At 43.4% G+C, this 18,549-nt stretch overlaps 1 protein-coding gene across 1 annotated transcript in view; it reads right to left on the bottom strand.

Moving 5' to 3' along the window:
* PLA1A (phospholipase A1 member A) overlaps nt 1-18,549 on the bottom strand; it is a 307,295-nt gene that overhangs the window by 275,692 nt on the left and 13,054 nt on the right. The gene's annotated exons all lie outside the window — the stretch shown is intronic.

Genomic DNA, 18,549 nt, shown 5'->3' with positions numbered 1-18,549 from the left:
GAGCACAGCAAGAACCCCAGTGATAGCGAGAAGATCATGCTCTTCACGGGCTGAACGAGCACCACAAGAACCCCAGCAGTGGCGAGAAGATCATGCTCTTCACAGGCTGAACGAGCACAGCAAGAACCCCAGCAGTGGTGAGAATATCATGGTGTTCACGGGATGAACGAGCACCGCAAAAACCCCAGCAGTGGCGAGGAGATCATGCTCTTCACAGGCTGATCGAGTACCGCAAGAACCCCAGTGATGGCAAGAAGATCGTGCTCTTTACGGGATTAGAGACCACCGCAAGAACCCCAGCGATGGCGAGAAGATCATGCTCTTCAGGGGTGAACGAGCACCGCAAGAACCCCAGCGATGGCGAGAAGATCGTGCTCTTCAGGGGCTGAACGAGCACCGCAAGAACCCCAGCAATAGCGACGAGATCATGCTGTTCAGGGGCTGAACGAGCAAGCCAAGAACCCCATCAGTGGTGAGGAGATCAAGCTCTTCATGGGCTGTACGAGCACCGCAAGAACCCCAGCAATGGCAAGAAGATCATGCTATTCACGGGCTGAACGAGCACCGCAAGAACCCCAGCAATGGTGTGAAGAGCATGCTCTTCACGGGCTGAACGAGCAACGCAAGAACCCTAGCAATGGCAAGAAGATCATGCTCTTCACGGGCTGAAAGAGCACCACAAGAACCCCAGCAGTGGTTGGGGAGATCATGCTACTCACAGGCTGAACGAGCACCGCAAGAACTCCAGCAATGGTGAGGAGATCATGCTCTTCATGGGCTAAACGAGCACCGCAAGAACCCCAGCAGTGGTGGGGAGATCATGCTCCTCACAGGCTGAACGAGCACCGCAAGAACCCCAGCGATGGCGAGGAGAACATGCTCTTCACGGGCTGAACGAGCTCCGCAAGAACCCCAGCAATGGCGAGAAGATCATGCTCTTCACGAGCTGAACGAGCACTGCAAGAACCCCAGCAAAGGCGAGAAGATCATGCTCTTCACGAGCTGAACGAGCACTGCAAGAACCCCAATGATGGCAAGGAGCTCATGCTATGTAAATATGTAATATATCATTCAAAACAAAGGTCCTGGGCACACGTTTAAGTGATTGAATGATGAAAAAGGTACATCCAGTAGAATACATTCGAAGAAATGTCATAGTAGTCCAGGTGTAAAGATTGTTTTCTTTTTTTTTTTTTACAGAGTTTTATATAGTGCGAACTTGACCCGAATTGGGTACCAGAGGGCTTACAGCAACAGTTGCATTACATGAAGTCACATTCATTTTTTGTTAGGCACTGGGAGATTAAGTGATTTGCCCAGAATCATAGGATGTTCAGCGTCCTTGCCGAGACTCGAACCCAGTTCCCCAGATTTGAGGTCAGCCGCCCTAGCCGTTAGGCCAACTCCTCTCCCCTTAAAGATATCTTTGTCTTTAATCTTTGTTATAGTGAAAAAAGGAACCAGCCAACACGTGTTTCGTCACAAGGGAGATAGTTCTGCGACTTCTTCAGGGCTGGGAATGATACAATATGTAACATAAACACACAGTTGTGTTGTAAAAGAATAAAGGAGAAAAGGCCCTTCATGTGCTGCACTTGTGCAAAACCACCTTAAGCGTGGAAATCCTATACATATTATAAAACCGTATGTGACATGAGTATCATGTGAGTGATCCTGAGTGTGAGCAAAATACATTTCTATAAAGTGAGTGGTGCATTGCCACACTTGAAGATAGTGAGCAAATCGTATACTTCAACAGTTCACGAAAGGGGGGCACGTGTATGGTGGAGGCTAGTATGAGCAAGGGAGTGTATGTAAAGACTGTGTAAGGAAGATAATTAAGTATGGGTTGAGGCGCTGCTATATATAGTTAAAAAAAGGGGGGGGAGCAAAAATTTATTTTTCGCTTTGTAGTTGTAGTTAATGGGAGTAAAAAACACTTAGTGCGTGACACAGTGCTGCGCATTATTTTTACGAATACAGGTAATATATTGTGCTTAAAGATAGTAATATGACTGAAATGCTACCTGTAATTTGAGATGTGGAGTCTTTATAATCTGGAGAGTTAAAGTAGTGAAAGAGAGATGAAATGAGGGAAATGAATGAATCACACAAGGGAGGCAAAAAAAGAAAATTAAACGTGTGAGTAAAGAGAAAATGAACTCTCACCGCTCCGCCGGTGGCAATTCAAAATTTGCGAACATACGTGACAAGAATTTTCAATTCTAGTAAGGACACGGAGGCGAGGATTATGCTTCTCATTTTCTTTACTGAAAATTCTAAGCAACCAATCAGATAAAAGTAAAAACAAAAATATATACTACAATACCCATAAACCTTAGTGGGTATCACATGACAACCATAGAGTAGACCCCTATAAAAGGAGCACAAGAGAATACTACATCCTCTTTCTTTGTGTGAAAATATAAACAGTGAAGTCCAAGAAACAAAGTCCGACATCTGTGAACCAGCTTAAAATAAGAACCAAACAGTAGACTTGAAGCTAGCTTCAACGGAACAGTTCCATCATGTAGAGACCATGAAGACTTCTCCAAACACACTTTACTTGAGATCAGAACCTGAAATGTAAAGATAGAGTCATAATACCACACTCTCTCCAAGAGTGACCTATATCATAAAGGGTAGGGCAAAAAACAGCAGATATACACAGTGTAAGATACATACAATGCAAATCAGAAATCACAATACAGAATTATGGGTTGGATAATCCTCGCCTCCGTGTCCTTAATAGAATTGAAAATTCTTGTCACGTATGTTTGCAAATTTTGAATTCCCTGTCAGGACCGGAGGCTCCGATTATGCTTGTTTAAAGCTGCGCCACCACAACAGATGCAATATTTACAATTGGTTTATAATAAAAAGATTTAAATGTAGAGTCAGATGACCAGTCAGCTCCATTCATAATGTCCAATAAACTGACTCCTACAAAAAAGGCTTTAGATGCCATAGCTCATCGAGCAGAATGAGCACCAAATCTGGAAACATCAATACCAGCTTCGCCCATGAGCCAACGCACCCATCTTGCTAAGGTAGCTGGGGTCACTGGGCAAAAAGGTTTCTGCAGAGCAATCAACAATTGACCTCCGTGAGAGGAATCTGATCTGAGTACTTGGGGCCTTTCTGGAGATGACGTATCTTGAGTCGTTGAAGTGCCCGGTAATGAAGGGGACCCGGGAAGATCGCTTGGATAGAGGAAGCTAACAAGCCAAAGATCCGGGCTACAGACAAGGACACAATCTGCTTGTGCAAAATCAATCTCAACTCCCTCCTGCTAGATCTGATTTTCTGATTGGCAAGAGGAGTTGACAAGTGAGGGAGGTGACCAGAAAGCCCAGGAACTCGACAGACTGAGACGGAACCAACACAGACTTCTGTGGATTGACCAGGAAACTCAGAGTCTGCAAAAGAAATATTGTCCAAGGAAGATGTTGCATCACTAGACGAGGACACTGACCCATGATGAGAATGTCGTCCAAGTAAATTATGAGGCGAACGCCCCGGGCTCGATGACGTTCGACCACAGGCCTCAGAAGATTCGTGAAGCACCAAGGCACTGACGAGACGCCGAAAGGAAGGACTGTGTACTCGTACCAGACTCCCTGCCAGTGGAATTGAAGAAAACGACAATGAGGTTTGTAAATGGGCATTGACAGATACGCATCTTTCAGATCTAGGTGGACCAGCCAGTCCCCTTCCTGAAGAAGATCGCGAAGAAGATTGATCCCCTCCATCTTGAAGTGGAGATATACAACCCATCCATTGAACTCCTTGAGATTTAAAACAAGCCGTGATCCACCCTCCTGCTTCTGTACCAGGAAGATGTTGCTGACGAAACCCTGGGAGTGACGAGACGTCTGCACTATGGCCCCTTTTTGAAGCAGCGACTCGATCTCGCTGGAAATGAACACCTGATCCTGAAGGGAAAAAAGCAGCGGGCGAGGATGGAGATTTTGAGAGGGGGAATGAAAAAACTCTATTTTGTAACCCTGCACCAAGTCCAGGATCCATGCATCCTGCGAGATTTTTTGCCAATTGTGGAGAAAATATTGGATCCTGCCCCCCAATTGCACTTCCGAAAAGGAAATCAGGCTCACCTGAAGAAGCGGCATCATTCTGACCTCCTTGGGCACCTCCATAACGGCCTTTCCTGAATCTGTTTTGGGTTCCACGAGTTGGATAGAAGGAGGCGGAGGAGTTGGAGTCCTGATAATCTACCACGTTGGGAGTTATATCCCCGCTGGGCGCCTTGCTGGTAACCACGGCCGAACGACCGCCCACGATGTCGTCCGGCCCGGCCAAATACCGGACGAAGAGCCCGCTTGAGGGAACCCTGCGCCTTGTCAAGGCCACTGAAAGTAGCGACAAACTTAGGGGCATATTATCAATAAACGACGTTAAAATTATCACCGCTTTATCAGCAGAAAACTGCCTCTAAAGCGGCGATTATGGGCTTGATAATATGCCTGTGAGAATTCCCATAGAAGCCCATATTCTGGTGTCAACATGAGCTTCTATTGGAATTCTCTGGGGCATATTATCAAGCCAATTATCGTTGCTTTAGCTGCAGTTTTCTGCCGCTAAGGCGGTGATAATTTTAACGTCGTGCTTGATAATGTGCCCCTTAGTCAGTTCCTTCAAAAAAGGCTGACCGAAAAGAAGACCCTGGCCAAAGGCCCGATTCAGAGGTAGATAGCTCTGCCAACTTTGGGTCGAGTTTCAAAAGCAGCGGCGGCTCGCAGGACATGGCACAGTTAGCATTGCCCAATTGACATATGCCTCGCTGAGCCCATCCTATCAGGTCATCAGGATCTATTATGTGCTCTAGGCTTTAGCCTTAAAACCCAAGTCCAAACTTTTTGTAAGGGGACCGGTCAAATCAAGCAATTTATCCTGACAAGACCGCCATGCCCATCGATTCTTTTCTTAGGCTCTTTCGTGTATTTTTTGAGGTAAGTGAGCATGGAGGGGTCCACCTCCGGAGTGTCTGCCACTTTGTCAGCTAAATCCGGTCAAGGGTATTCGGAGCGCAAACGCGCACTGACATCCTTATCAAAGGCCTTACATATATGTGACTGTACATAATCAGCAACCTCAGTAGAGGGAAGCCATGAGGAAGAGTTATGCTGGACAATTTTCGCTGGAACAAAGGTGAGTAAATTTGGATGGGACGGTGCATCAACAAAACGCTCCTTGCGCTGTTTCTTAGTAGGAGGAGGAGAAGCCTCCGTTTCAGAAGTCGTATCAGAGAAGGTAGTACCATCATCCCTTTGAGACGAACTAGAATGAGCTTCCTTGGTTGAAGAACCATAAGTATGGTCAGAAGACAAAGTTTTTGCTAATTTGGCAAAGTCTGAAGAATGCGGATTCTTGGAACCCTTCCTGCCAGAGGTAGAACGGGACGCAGAGCCCGGAAGCCAACCCTGCTGCAGGGCATAATTACACAAATGGTGCTTCAAGGGTTCAATAGCCCTGAGCATGGCTTTATTAACGGAGTGCTGGACTCCCACTTCAAGAGCCTCGACCAGCTCATGCTCCAATGACCCAGAGGGGCCCTCATCAAAATATTCCTCATCATAATAGTAGTCAGACATATTGTCACTAAGAAGCGACAGGTACACCCACAAGATGAAAAAATGGAGCAAATATGCACAGTCAGCGCTGTAAAAGCACTGGAAATACCTGAGGGAATGACAGTGATATAATAAGGGGGAGTGGCGAACCCCAGGCAAGCCAATTCAACACAAGGACGCAAGACCCAATGTGTGTAAATATAATAGAATGTGGAGGAAGGGCTTGCCCAGAAATACCACTCTAGGCAATGCCTATGTGTTAGTATACAGCCCAAATCACCGACTGAAAGATTTGTGCGTTGCTGGGTGGCTGGCACAGGCTGGTGGGTACTGAGCAAAATATTGCGCTGCTCCTGCGCTCTCTCAAACCAGACACGGACCGAAAATCGGGTAAAAAAAAAAAAATGCCCACCGCGCATGCGCGGATCGACCTGCCTGCAGAGCCAGAAAGAGGACTGCTCGTTGGAATGACGCGCGTCCTCACCCCTTGTCTCCCGCTCCACCAAAGGTAAATGCGGGCACACAGTGCCCGGTTCTGGGAGGCAAGCAGTGCTCCCCAATCCTCGCGCACACTGAGAATGGCCGAGGAAAGCCGTACAAGAGAGTAAGGGCAGCGCGATGAATGCGGGAAAATACAGACAACAAATGCACAACGATCATGCTAGCAGCGCAACACGGTAATTAGCTAAGCCAACAAGCAGCACCTGAAGCTCGCACAATGAAACAGCCGCAACGCGATCAGCACGCACAGTAACAGGCAACCGGCACGAGGCTGAGCACAATAGAACAGACGAGACAAAAGCAATTAAGCGCATAAAGCGTAATGAACCACAAAGCAAGCAATACTAAGTAGAAGACAGTAAAAGGTAAAGCACTTAACTGGATGCGGAGCAGCAAAGAAAGAGGATGCAGTACTCTCTTGTACTCCTTATATAGAGGTCTACTCTATGGTTGTCATGTGATACCCAGCGAGTGTTCATGGGTATTGTAGTGTTTATTTATTTTACTTTATCTGATTGGCTGCTGAGAATTTTCAGTAAAGAAAACGAGAAGCATAATCTGAGCCTCCGATCCCGACATAGAATTCTGACCCGGCTGGTCAATGGAGCAAGTAAAAACTATGGTTGAATCTTTGAGTGGTAGATGCGTAGAGTTACCAAGGGATGTACCCAAGTGAAAACGAAGGGAGGTTGTATTCTGGATCTCAAAAGAGGAGATACTTGAGGCGTTGTGCACTGAAACTCAAAGGGTGATTGAATAAGGCTCTTACCCCATTGGTGAAGAACCTGGGCATGTCCGTGCCATAGATTCTGAGGAGGGTAAGTTGGCCGCTCAGAAAATTGGATCTAAAACACAGATCACGCTACTGTGTCAGTATTGGAAATTAAAGTCTTAGCGTTTTCGCTGACTTACTCTGCTGTCCAGAACAAGGGATTTCTAACCTCTGGCGGGTGTGCTGAGTCTCCCGTGGCAACGGTGTCATTTTCTGTTCCGGGTGTGGACAATGCGATAACCCGGAAGTGCTTATTTATACTGCCTGCACTTATAAAAAACTAGAGCGGGTTGTTGATAGCTACTCCGGATAATGAAACTTTATTAAGCTGCATGTTCTCGTGGACATTCAACATGAGAAAACATTGAATTGCTTAGGACACTGGAGAAATAAGGAGCAATCACCTATTTCTCTTGTTATATACTCTTTATTGCTCCATGTGTGTATGTGTCAGAGCATATCTACATATAAATGGAAGAAATGAAGAGGTCATAAAAGTGGAAGTATGAACGGAAGAAGACATTGTGTTCTATGAACTATTGAGAAACGAGGGGAAGTGTGTCAAGAGTCCAATTTCATGTTCAGCTATTAGTTTTAAACACCGAGAAAAGAATGTCATGTATTCCAGAAATAAAAAATATCCACAATGGAAAAGATCTTACTAAATAGTGTCCTTTTCTTGCTATTGAGCATTCGTTTGACCGCCGAGTAAGCAGCTCCAGAGACTAGTGTTCCGTCTTCGACTAAGGTATTTTCTGACTAGCGTCTTCCTGAGAGATACTTCTAAGGTCTTCACGAGAGTCGAGCAAATTATGAAGAAGGCGTCTTAGTCAAGACCTAGAGTGAGTAGAAATCTGTAACTTAATTCGCAATTCTCGGAGGATAAGAACTAAGGATACAAGGTTGGCTTATTAAGAATATAAGGACAGTACACTTCAATTTCTCTGCGAATATTCCTAGACTGTTCAGTTTAATTTCCTGAAAGTTTGAAGCCAAGAATTCAGGTCAATAAAACTTTGAGCTACCATATATATATATATATATATATATATATATATATATAGCAACCAACTTTTGAGGATAAGAACTACTAATTACAAGAACTTTAAAGACTTTTCAAACTAAACTGCATGGCTATATTACCAAGTCATCTCTGGGAAACTCCCCGGAAATATAATTAGCCATTTTTTCTTCATCTTCTTCGGAATACATAGAGAGAGGCTATTCCTCATAAAATACACAGGTGAATAATTATTTTGACGAATTTAATTAGCAGTGTATATAGTGAAGATCTTGTGAGAGTATTGAAATCTAGTTGGTCCCTATTAATGATATGTACTATCTCTTATAGGTGCATACTGAGAATCCTCCCAGAAAGATTAGAAGAGGAGAACAGGACGCACTAGTGAGGAGTCTCTCTTTTATCCCAAAACCCCTTTCCCCCCTTGTAATTCTTGAGACTGTAGTTAGTCAGTCTTGGGCGTTTCAGAGAGGGACTGGAGTATTATCATCTGCCAGTAGGAAATCGAATCTCAGGTACCTTTGGTCTGACAAAGTGCCTGTTATTCTTGTTATCCAATCTATGTTAACTCAGTGTGTGTGGCTTACTAAGAGGAATAATGCTGGAACAACGAATGCGGGAATTAATGTATTGGAAAATATATGAATATAGCACCAGAACAGTGTGTGGAAAGAGGTGCATTCGCGCAACTGGAAAGGAAAACTTATGTTCATCAATAGTCTGCAGGCAGAGTCCATTGGTGAATCTCAGATGTGACACAAATGGTGATATTGAGTAGCAGATATCACAGATTCCGTCAAAATTTAGTTCTTGCTGTAGTACTTGAAGAAGTTAAACCAGCATGCATGATCACAGAAAGTACATATTATTAATCACAAAATTTCATCTAACATGATAAACAATTGTGTTTGGTATATAAGACGTATCTGTAAAAGGAAAGCTGCAAGGGTTGGAAAGAGATTAGGGAAATAAAATATATTATATACAAGGTGCGGTACAATGCAAGTTGCAAGTCTTGAAAAAACAGGGTACGAGAAATAAAGTTGGTTACAGATAATAAGGGGTATGCATGGTCAGTGATCTGAAGTCATGATTAGATGACAGAACGTCATGACAGTAGACATCAGAGAGGAATGGTGAGAGATGCTAGTAAACTGTCTATTTGGAGATAAGACACTGGTGTGGACGTGATTCTCCCTATATTGTTGATTAAAATTAGCTCATATGTTCATATCATAAACACAGATCTTTCTCTTGGGGATGCTAGTTACCCAAGAAGTATTGCATCTCATGGTGAACATTCAAGCCGTGTTCAACAGTATGGAGGCGCATGATCCAAGTGGACTCCGTGCGTCCAAGCTTCAGTTCTCTGTTGCCACCACATAATCCAGGTTGTATCGCATCAATCCCATAGAAGGAGAAACATTTTTGTTGCCCTTGAGAGGGACAGACCGCTGCGTGTAGTGCCACCGGATATCTGGCATCCTGTTGATGTAGGGCTCTTACATGCTCGCTGATCCTGTCCTCCAGGGGTCTTATAGTGCCAAATAAAAATGCTAAAAACAACCCCAGCGGCCATGTGTCCAATGTACTCAGTGTACATGATGTTCAAGCCACACAATTGCTGCCATCTCTTACAGATCTCGAACAATCACCATATAACATGGAACTTCTCCTAGAAGAGCTTAACATAGACACAGACCACACTATCTCTAGTGGCCTTAGAACCAAATCAAAATGAACACCTACCCTTCCGGGTGGCAATTCCATAGACACCTTTTACAAACGGTTATTGGAAAATATTGACAAATATGAGAGCAGAAGGACTAAAACCAAATACAAAGACAATCTTGCCACGGGTGAGAGCTTGGTCCTCAAAACACTAAGTACTGACAACGACATTTGAAAAATGTTTCTCCTTCTATGGGATTGATGCGATACAACCTGGATTACGTGGTGGCAAGAGAGAACTGAAGCTTAGACGCACGGAGGCCACTTGGATCATACGCCTCCATACTGTTGAACATGGCTTGAATGTTGACCATGAGATGCTATACTTCTTGGGTAACTAGCATCCCCAAGAGAAAGATCTGTGTTTATGATGTGAACATATGAGCTAATTTTAATAAACAATATAGGGGGAATCACGTCCACACCAGTGTGTTTTCTTTAAAGAGACAGTTTACCAACATCTCTCACCATTCCTGTCTGATTTCAACTGTCATTGCATTCTGTCATCTAATCATGACTTTTGATCACTGACCATGCATACCCCTTATTATGTGTACCCAACTTTATTTCTTGTACCCTGTTTTTTCAAGACTTCCAACTTGCATTGTACTGCACCTTGTATGTATATATATATTTTTTTTCCGAATCTCTTTCCAACCCTTGCAGCTTTCCTTTTATAGACACGTCTCATATACCAAACACAATTGTTTATCATGTTAGATGAAATTTTGTGATTAATAATATGTACTTTCTGTGATGATGCATGCTGTCTTAACTTCAAGTACTACAACAAGATCTAAATTTTGACGGAATCTGAGATATCTGCTGCTCAATATCACCATTTGTGTCGCATCTGTGATTCACCAATGGACTCTGCCTGCAGACTATTGATGAACCTAAGTTTTCCTTTCCAGTTGCGTGAATGCACCTCTTTCCACACACTGTTCTGGTGCTATATTCATATATTTTCCAATACATTAATTCCCGCATTCTTTATTCCAGTATTATTCCTCTTAGTAAGCCACACACACTGAGTTAACATAGATTGTTTAACAATAATAACAGGCACTTCCCTCGTTTCTCAATAGTTCACAGAACATAATGTCTTCTTCAGTGCATACTTTCTCTTTTATGACCTTTCCTTCCTTCCTTCCATTTATATGTAGATATGCTCTGACACATACACACACACTGAGTAATAAAGAGTATATAACCAGAGAAATAGGTGATTGAATTCCTTAGGACACTGGAGCAATGTTCTCGTGTTGAATGTCCACGAGAACATGCAGCTTAAGAAAGTTTCACTATCCGGCATAGCTAGCAACAACGCGCTCTAGTTTTTTATAAGTGCAAGCAGTATAAATATGAACTTCCGGGTTATCGCATTGTCCACACCCGGAACAGAAAATGACAGCATTGCCGCGGGAGACTCAGCGCACCCGCCAGAGGTTACAAATCCCTTGTTCTGGACAGCAGAGTAAGTCAGCGAAAACGCTAAAACTTTAATTTCCAATACTGACACGGTAGCGTGATCTGTGTTTTGGATCCAATTTTCTGAGCGGCCAACTTACCCTCCTCAGAATCTATGGCACGGACATGCTCAGGTTCTTCACCAATGGGGTAAGAGCCTTATTCAATCACCCTTTGAGTTTCAGTGATCACCGCCTCAAGTATCTCATCTTTTGAGATCCAGAATATAACCTCCCTTCGTTTTCACTTGGGTACATCCCTTGGTTACTCTACTCGTCTACCACTCAAAGAAACGCTAAGAATTTCATTTCCAATACTGACACGGTAGCGTGATCTGTATTTTAGATCCAATTTTCTGAGCGGTCAACTTACCCTCCTCAGAATCTATGGCACGGACATGCTCAGGTTCTTCACCAATGGGGTAAGAGCCTTATTCAATCACCCTTTGAGTTTCAGTGCACACCGCCTCAAGTATCTCATCTTTTGAGATCCAGAATATAACCTCCCTTCGTTTTCACTTGGGTACATCCCTTGGTTACTCTACTCGTCTACCACTCAAAGAAACGCTAAGAATTTCATTTCCAATACTGACACGGTAGCGTGATCTGTATTTTAGATCCAATTTTCTGAGCGGTCAGACTGAACCACCAGCTGCTATAAGGTATTAGATACCGCCACAGAACTCCCGGTAAATACTCCAGAAATGTTGAGTTTCCAGTGACAATGTCGCTAATCACCAGCTGTGATCATATAGAGATGGCCCCACAGGGCATAAAGCAACGCCAGCATGACCCTTGTATGGTGTAGCAGTTCCCATGATCAGAAGAGACGCAGAGGCCACAAGGCCGCCCACCCTCAGTGACAAGAAGTGCCTCCCTACTACAGGTTTCAAGCGGAGAAGAGAGCAGCAGATCAGAGCGGAAGACGCAGAGAAGAAAGGATCCGAAGAAAGGATGGTTCCACCTAGCTACCAAAACCCAAGGCCAGATGCCCCCCCCACCCATGCTCATCAGGAAGAAGGGATGCTTTCACTCAAGCAGCTGGTCCCACCAAGTGGGTTGCTTTGGGAGCCCCACGTTTTCTCTTCCTGTTCATCCTTTTCTCAAGGTACAACGGCCTTCATGGTCACTCACCTTCTATGTGCAGCCACCCTCTTTCCAAGCATGATCCTTGCACCCTCACCCTTACCTGCCCTTCAAAGGCACTGGGATTTCATGCAACCCACCTTCTACTGTCCAGAAGTGAAATGAAACATGTAACAGGAGCAGTCTCCGTGGGTTTGAACATTACACCAAAAGGAAGGACAAATGGCAACGATTCACCACAGAAAAGCAAGGAATTTTGAAAGGCACCCTAAGGAACAAATGAAAAGCAATGGGCATGCTGAAAGTCCACAGAGTAGGTGCAGCATGTCTCCAAGAAGTGCAGAGACAGAATATTGAGTACAAAATATCAAGGTGCACAAATATCGAGTCAATATCGTGGGTCAGAAATATCGACAGCAAGAATATCGTGGTCAAAAATATCGACTTAAAATAAGTAATATCGATTTTGAAAATATAGAAGCGTTTAATATTATTTTAAAAAAATGTAGTTGTTAAAAATATCATTTTTTATTATTATGTATTTTAGTATATAATTTATATGTAAGTGATGTATTTTTTTGTATAAGAATTGTTATACATTTTTAGTAGTTATTAATTTTTTTTACTTGAATATGGCGCTATTAGTACCGTAGCAGGTTGTGGGTTTATAGGGGAATAAGGTGGGAAGTAATTTAATTATATTAAATTTATTGATTCATTTTTATTTATTAATATTTGTTTAATTGAGATGTTATAGTGTTAAATGTGTAAAGTAAATTATAATTGGTTGTTAATTTTAATGAATTGGTAATTAATTATGTTAATTGTGTAATTAATTGTAGGTGCGTGTTGTGATGTGTATAGATGTAAAGGGTGGGACGATATGTATTTTTAATTTATGAATTAATAATTTGTTAATTAATTTTAATTAATTGGTTATTCATTTTGGTAATTTCATAATTAATTTCAGGTGTGTGTTGTGGTGTTTATAGGCATAAGGGCAAGGAAGTAATTTCATTTTAATTTAAGAATTAATAATTGGTTGTTAATTTTTATTAATTGGTTATTCATTTTGGTAATTGTGTAATTAATTTTACGTGAGTTTTGTGGTTTTTATAGGTGTAAGGTGTGTGAAGTAATTTATTTTTAATTGATGAATTAATAATTGGTTAATAATTATATTGTATTTAATTTTGGTAATTGTGTAATAAAATTTAGGTGTGTGTTGTGGTTTTATAGGTGTAAAGGGTTGGAAGTGTGGCAAGTAATTTACTTTTAATTGATGAATTAATAATTGGTTTCTAATTATTTTAATAAATTAATCGGTAATTAATTATGGTAATTGTGTAATTAATTTTAGGTATGTGTTGGGTGTTTAGGGGAGTAAAGGGTGGGGAGTAATTTGCATTTAATTCATTATATATAGTTAGTTTTAATTATTTGATATTTATTTCGGCTAATGGTTTATTTTTTTGTCTTGTTTAATTTGAAAGGGGTAAAGGGTGGGTTGTAAATACATTTTAAATATTTAATTATTAGTGCCGCTCGTAGGCGTGGAACTTGGTTTTGGCTGCATTACGGACCCTTGAGGAGTCGCTGGGGAATCTGCCATCGCGGAATCTGCTCCTGAAGTTTGCCATCCCCGCTGGGACTGCGAGGCCCAGGGTGCCCTGCAACGCCCTGACACACCGCACCTGGTGCCTCTTCCCGGCCCCTCCCCTTCTTACCTGTGCCTTCTTAACGCTTCGCGGCCCCCGCTTCGCGGGAGCCGCTCGTAGGCGTGGAACTTGGTTTTGGCTGCATTACGGACCCTTGAGGAGTCGCTGGGGAATCTGCCATCGCGGAATCTGCTCCTGAAGTTTGCCATCCCCGCTGGGACTGCGAGGCCCAGGGTGCCCTGCAACGCCCTGACACACCGCACCTGGTGCCTCTTCCCGGCCCCTCCCCTTCTTACCTGTGCCTTCTTAACGCCTCGCGGCCTCCGCTTCGCGGGCGCCGCTCGTAGGCGTGAAACTTGGTTTTGGCTGCATTACGGACCCTTGAGGAGTCGCTGGGGAATCTGCCATTGCGGAATCTGCTCCTGAAGTTTGCCATCCCCGCTGGGACTGCGAGGCCCAGGGTGCCCTGCAACGCCCTGACACACCGCATCTGGTGCCTCTTCCCGGCCCCTCCCCCTCTCTTCACCCCACCATAAGAACTACTCCTGCTATCGCGTGAGCGGGACGCGTGCGGGGCGCACACCGGGGCGAAGACTGGGCAAAGAGCGGGCCGTCTGAGGCCGTCCGAGGACGGGACGGGCCACCTTATTAACTTCTACCGTGTGGTAAACGTAATACCTTCCTATATCTATTGTCATCCGTATCCCTCATTTTGTACTGTGTACTCCCTCCATCTTGGATTTGCCTAATCGGAGTCTTTGTACAGTATTTTGCCGGTTATTTTATTAGCATGCCTTCAGAAGCAGGGAAATCACGTACCCTAACTGTTAATACTTCGAATGGACCCGTTTCCGGCACAATAGATCAATTTTTTAAACGAGTGACTACTGTTCTGGAGAAGGAAATTGCGGATACCGAAAAGCACCTATCCCTTGATTTGCTAACTGGCAAACGTTCCTCATTGGGCATAATTGGGAAGGTACTCTCTCCGGGGGCGATAATTGAGAGATCAGGCTCTATTCCTGAAAAGGAGGATATAATAACTTTCCTGTCAAATTCCCCAGGTACGCCTATCTTGTCAGACCATCTAGTTAGCCTAACTACATCAGGGCTATCAGATTCACCGAACCTGGATATCTCTCCCCCATCGATTATAGGGATTCCCGAGAATAGACATACTCCAAAAAAGAGACGAGGCCTTTCTGTCAAAACACCTCTAGCTAAAAACAAGAAGACTAGATCCCTTGTAAAATCCTCGACTCTCACTGGTCCAGTAGTGTCAAATAACCCTTCCCCTAGTTCTAACACCATAGGAATCCCCACTGATCAAGATCTGATGGGTGAATTATTCACCAAAATTGAGACCATGATTAAGTCCCTCCTACTTCCCCTCTTAGAGAGGACAAGATTAATAAGTCTGCATTTGGATGATTTGGCCAAACAAATCCAAGGGAATAATTTGACCCTCTCCGAACTCCTAAAAACCCAGAATAAAACTAGTACCATTGATCTAGCTATCTCTCCCTCTACCTTGTCAGAACAACCATCAATCAGTGGTACTCACAAGAAAATGCGTACCGCTCTGGGGGGGAAGTCAGTGGAAAAACCATCCAAAAAAACTACAGACACGGGTGGAACTATCCCCCCACCTAAAGACAAAGAAACAGGTAGGGAGACAAGGGTGGACAGTAGACTCACACCCGGAATGACAGGAAATGCTGAAGACTCAAAAAAAGAAAGCAAAAGCAATCCTGTGGATGTAAATAATATGAGGAGAAAAGACATTATGGATGCTAGGAATGATGAATGGCTAATCCAGACCAAGAATACTACATCAAGTAGAAGGGTGGATCTACCCCCAGAATCAGCCCCGTATACTATCATTATGACAGGGGTACCCGAACTTCCAGAGGGCACCAGAGAGAACTTCTATGCTTTAAAAAACAAAATCATCTATTGGTTAAATCAAAATCGACCACTTCCCGCCCATATAAATGGGGAAATTTTAATGGTGAGACGCACCAGCTGGGTGGGAACTAGACCAAAAGAAAAGAAGGGGGACGTGATAATTATAAACTTTAGGGACCATAGAGCTGTGAGATGCATTGGAGACTGGTATGAAGTCAGAGGGGGAGACGCTATCTCGACGCATTATGTCAACTATTTTTACCCACGAGAACTGGCTTCCCATTTTAAATCTTACCCCGCAAAAAACCTTTTCACAGACTGGAGAGAAGTAGACCAGCAAACTCCCTATCAAAATGCTCGTAATCACCTGTTTAACCCGCACCCTATGGGGAGGCGCTTGATTAATGATCATCACTCATTCCAGCGCCTAAATCATCTTCCTCAGAATAACTACTCTGAGTCACATCATAGGTTCAATCTACCCACCCAAAACTATTATTCAGTTTTGAGTGAACTGGAAAATGTAGATTGACTCAGCGTAGAACAGGTACGATTACAAAAACTTATCACGGTAAATCAAACTACCCCTAAGGATATTGTTCTTTGTAGCGAAAGCGTAGAAACGCAAGTAATGGAAAATAGTAACCTATCACCAGTCAGTGCAGAAATGCAAACAATGGTAAATAGTAACCCTTATCCAGTACCCAGTTTAACATCGCCTAGAGGACCCGACATTATTACTCCGGGGAATACTTGCGTCCATCAATTTTTGGAGAAGGGAGACGTAGAGTACCAATTAGTCGCAGAGGTAGTCCGTATAAATAAACGTACAAACAATGACTTAATAATACAAACTATGTCATGGAACATTGCCGGCCTATGTACAAAAATAAGGAATGGGAGTCTGTTTGACTTTGTTCAGGATTACCACATAATCTGCCTACAGGAGACATGGTCTACTGACGAACAGCACATGATAGGCTACAAAACCTATTTTTCATCGGCAGTGGCTAGTGCCCACGGAAGGGCTAAGGGGGGTCTAACGGTGTTCATAAAAAATACCATAGTGGGGTTAAAAATAACACCTCTTGGCCTATATTCTAATTATCAGATATTGAAAATCTCATTCCCGAAGAACGGGACAATAATTCTAGTAAACATGTATGATAATCTACCAGAAAACGAGAGAGTAAACTTACTTGGGATTATCCGTAATAAACTTTCAATTCTGACAAAAAAGATGCAAGGATTAGATGTCCCAAATATCGTTTGGTGCGGTGATTTTAATCATCACCCCTGCGACAAAAAAAACACCAATATCTGCGGTATGGCAGAAAAAACAGAAAATAATATGATCCACTTCTGTCACACCAAGGTAGGAGACCTGCTAAATTAACACCGCTACTAGGCAGCTACAGGCTACATATCTGGGCAGGGGATGGGAGTCGACAATCGACTACATACTGGTCTCAACAACATTTGAGAACAAGGCCCAGAGTTTTAGATTATTAACCAACACTCTAAGCGACCATGTCGCATTGGTCTTTGAATTGGTTATTGATCAGGTGCAACTTACACCCCAATTGATGATGACCGCACTCGCCCAGAATAATATTTACCTCACAAAAATAAACGGCTACGCCTTAGGTTGGGGAAAGATAGACCCAGCAGCCATAACAAATAAGGTAGTCCATGCGGTATACCCCGCAATTATGAAGTGCCTGGATATCGACACTAGTGAAGAAGATCTTCTTCACAATTTCGGCCTAATTATGGAGAAAGTAAAGGACCTCTTAACCGGTAACAAGAAAGGGATTAGGGGCGGGAAAAAAGGGTGGTTCGGCCATGAATGCCCCTTGGCACATAAATCCTTAAAGAAAGCGCTGACAAAACCCGTAAGAGATCAAGAGGAGATCCGTACCTTAAGGAGGTCCTATCGACTAGCCTGCAAAACCAGAAAACAAGAACTGAAAAAAGCGCTCTGGGATCAACTATATGAGAGTTCCCAGAACAGAGATAGCGAGCAGTTCTGGAAGGTCGTAAAGACCCCCTTTCTGAACGATCCTTGTGATCAGCCTATAGTAGAAGCAGCAATTGAGGGCCCAACATGGGTAAACCATTTCTCCAAAGTTTTTGGCAAAACATTAGGAACTGAATTACCAGAAGAAAGTGAACAGACCCCACAAAATAGTTTATTTCCGATCCTCTTAAACTTTGAAATGAATGAAATTATAAATGCTGTCAAAAAAAGTAAACGCGGAAAAGCCCCTGGTCCAGATGGCGTACCGGTTGATTTTTTTAAGTTCCAACTAGATTTATGGGCTCCAATTTTAAAACGAGTGTTTGACGCAGTAATGAAGTGCGGGCTAATCAAGTCTTGGACCCAATCGATTATGGTCCCTATTTTTAAGAAGGGAGACAGGGAAGACGTGACCTGCTATAGGCCAATCTCATTATTGGACTCGCTCGGGAAAGTCCTGGGCAGAGTGGTTCTTCAGCGTCTCTAGGAATGGGTAAATGATCACAATATTTTATCTGACATCCAATTCGGCTTTAGAGAGGGGTTTGGAACAACCGAACAGGCATTGAACCTATCCCTATTGGTGGGAAAATATGTATCTGCAAAGCAAGGAAGGTTATACATGGTCTATGTCGATCTTTCTGCGGCATTTGACTGTGTCTCCCATTCGAAACTTTGGTCAGTGCTCGCTGATATGGGCATAGATTCTGACCTAGTACACCTCCTTCGTGCACTTTATTCCAACGCCTCATCCAGGGTTCGTTTTGGAACACAGGGCGAACTATCCGACTC

This window comes from Triturus cristatus, chromosome 8 (genome assembly GCF_964204655.1).
Source record: "Triturus cristatus chromosome 8, aTriCri1.1, whole genome shotgun sequence".
NCBI classification, from domain to species: Eukaryota; Metazoa; Chordata; class Amphibia; order Caudata; family Salamandridae; genus Triturus; species Triturus cristatus.
Note: the sequence above shows the minus strand (reverse complement) of the source record. Positions and strands in the feature narration are given on the sequence as shown.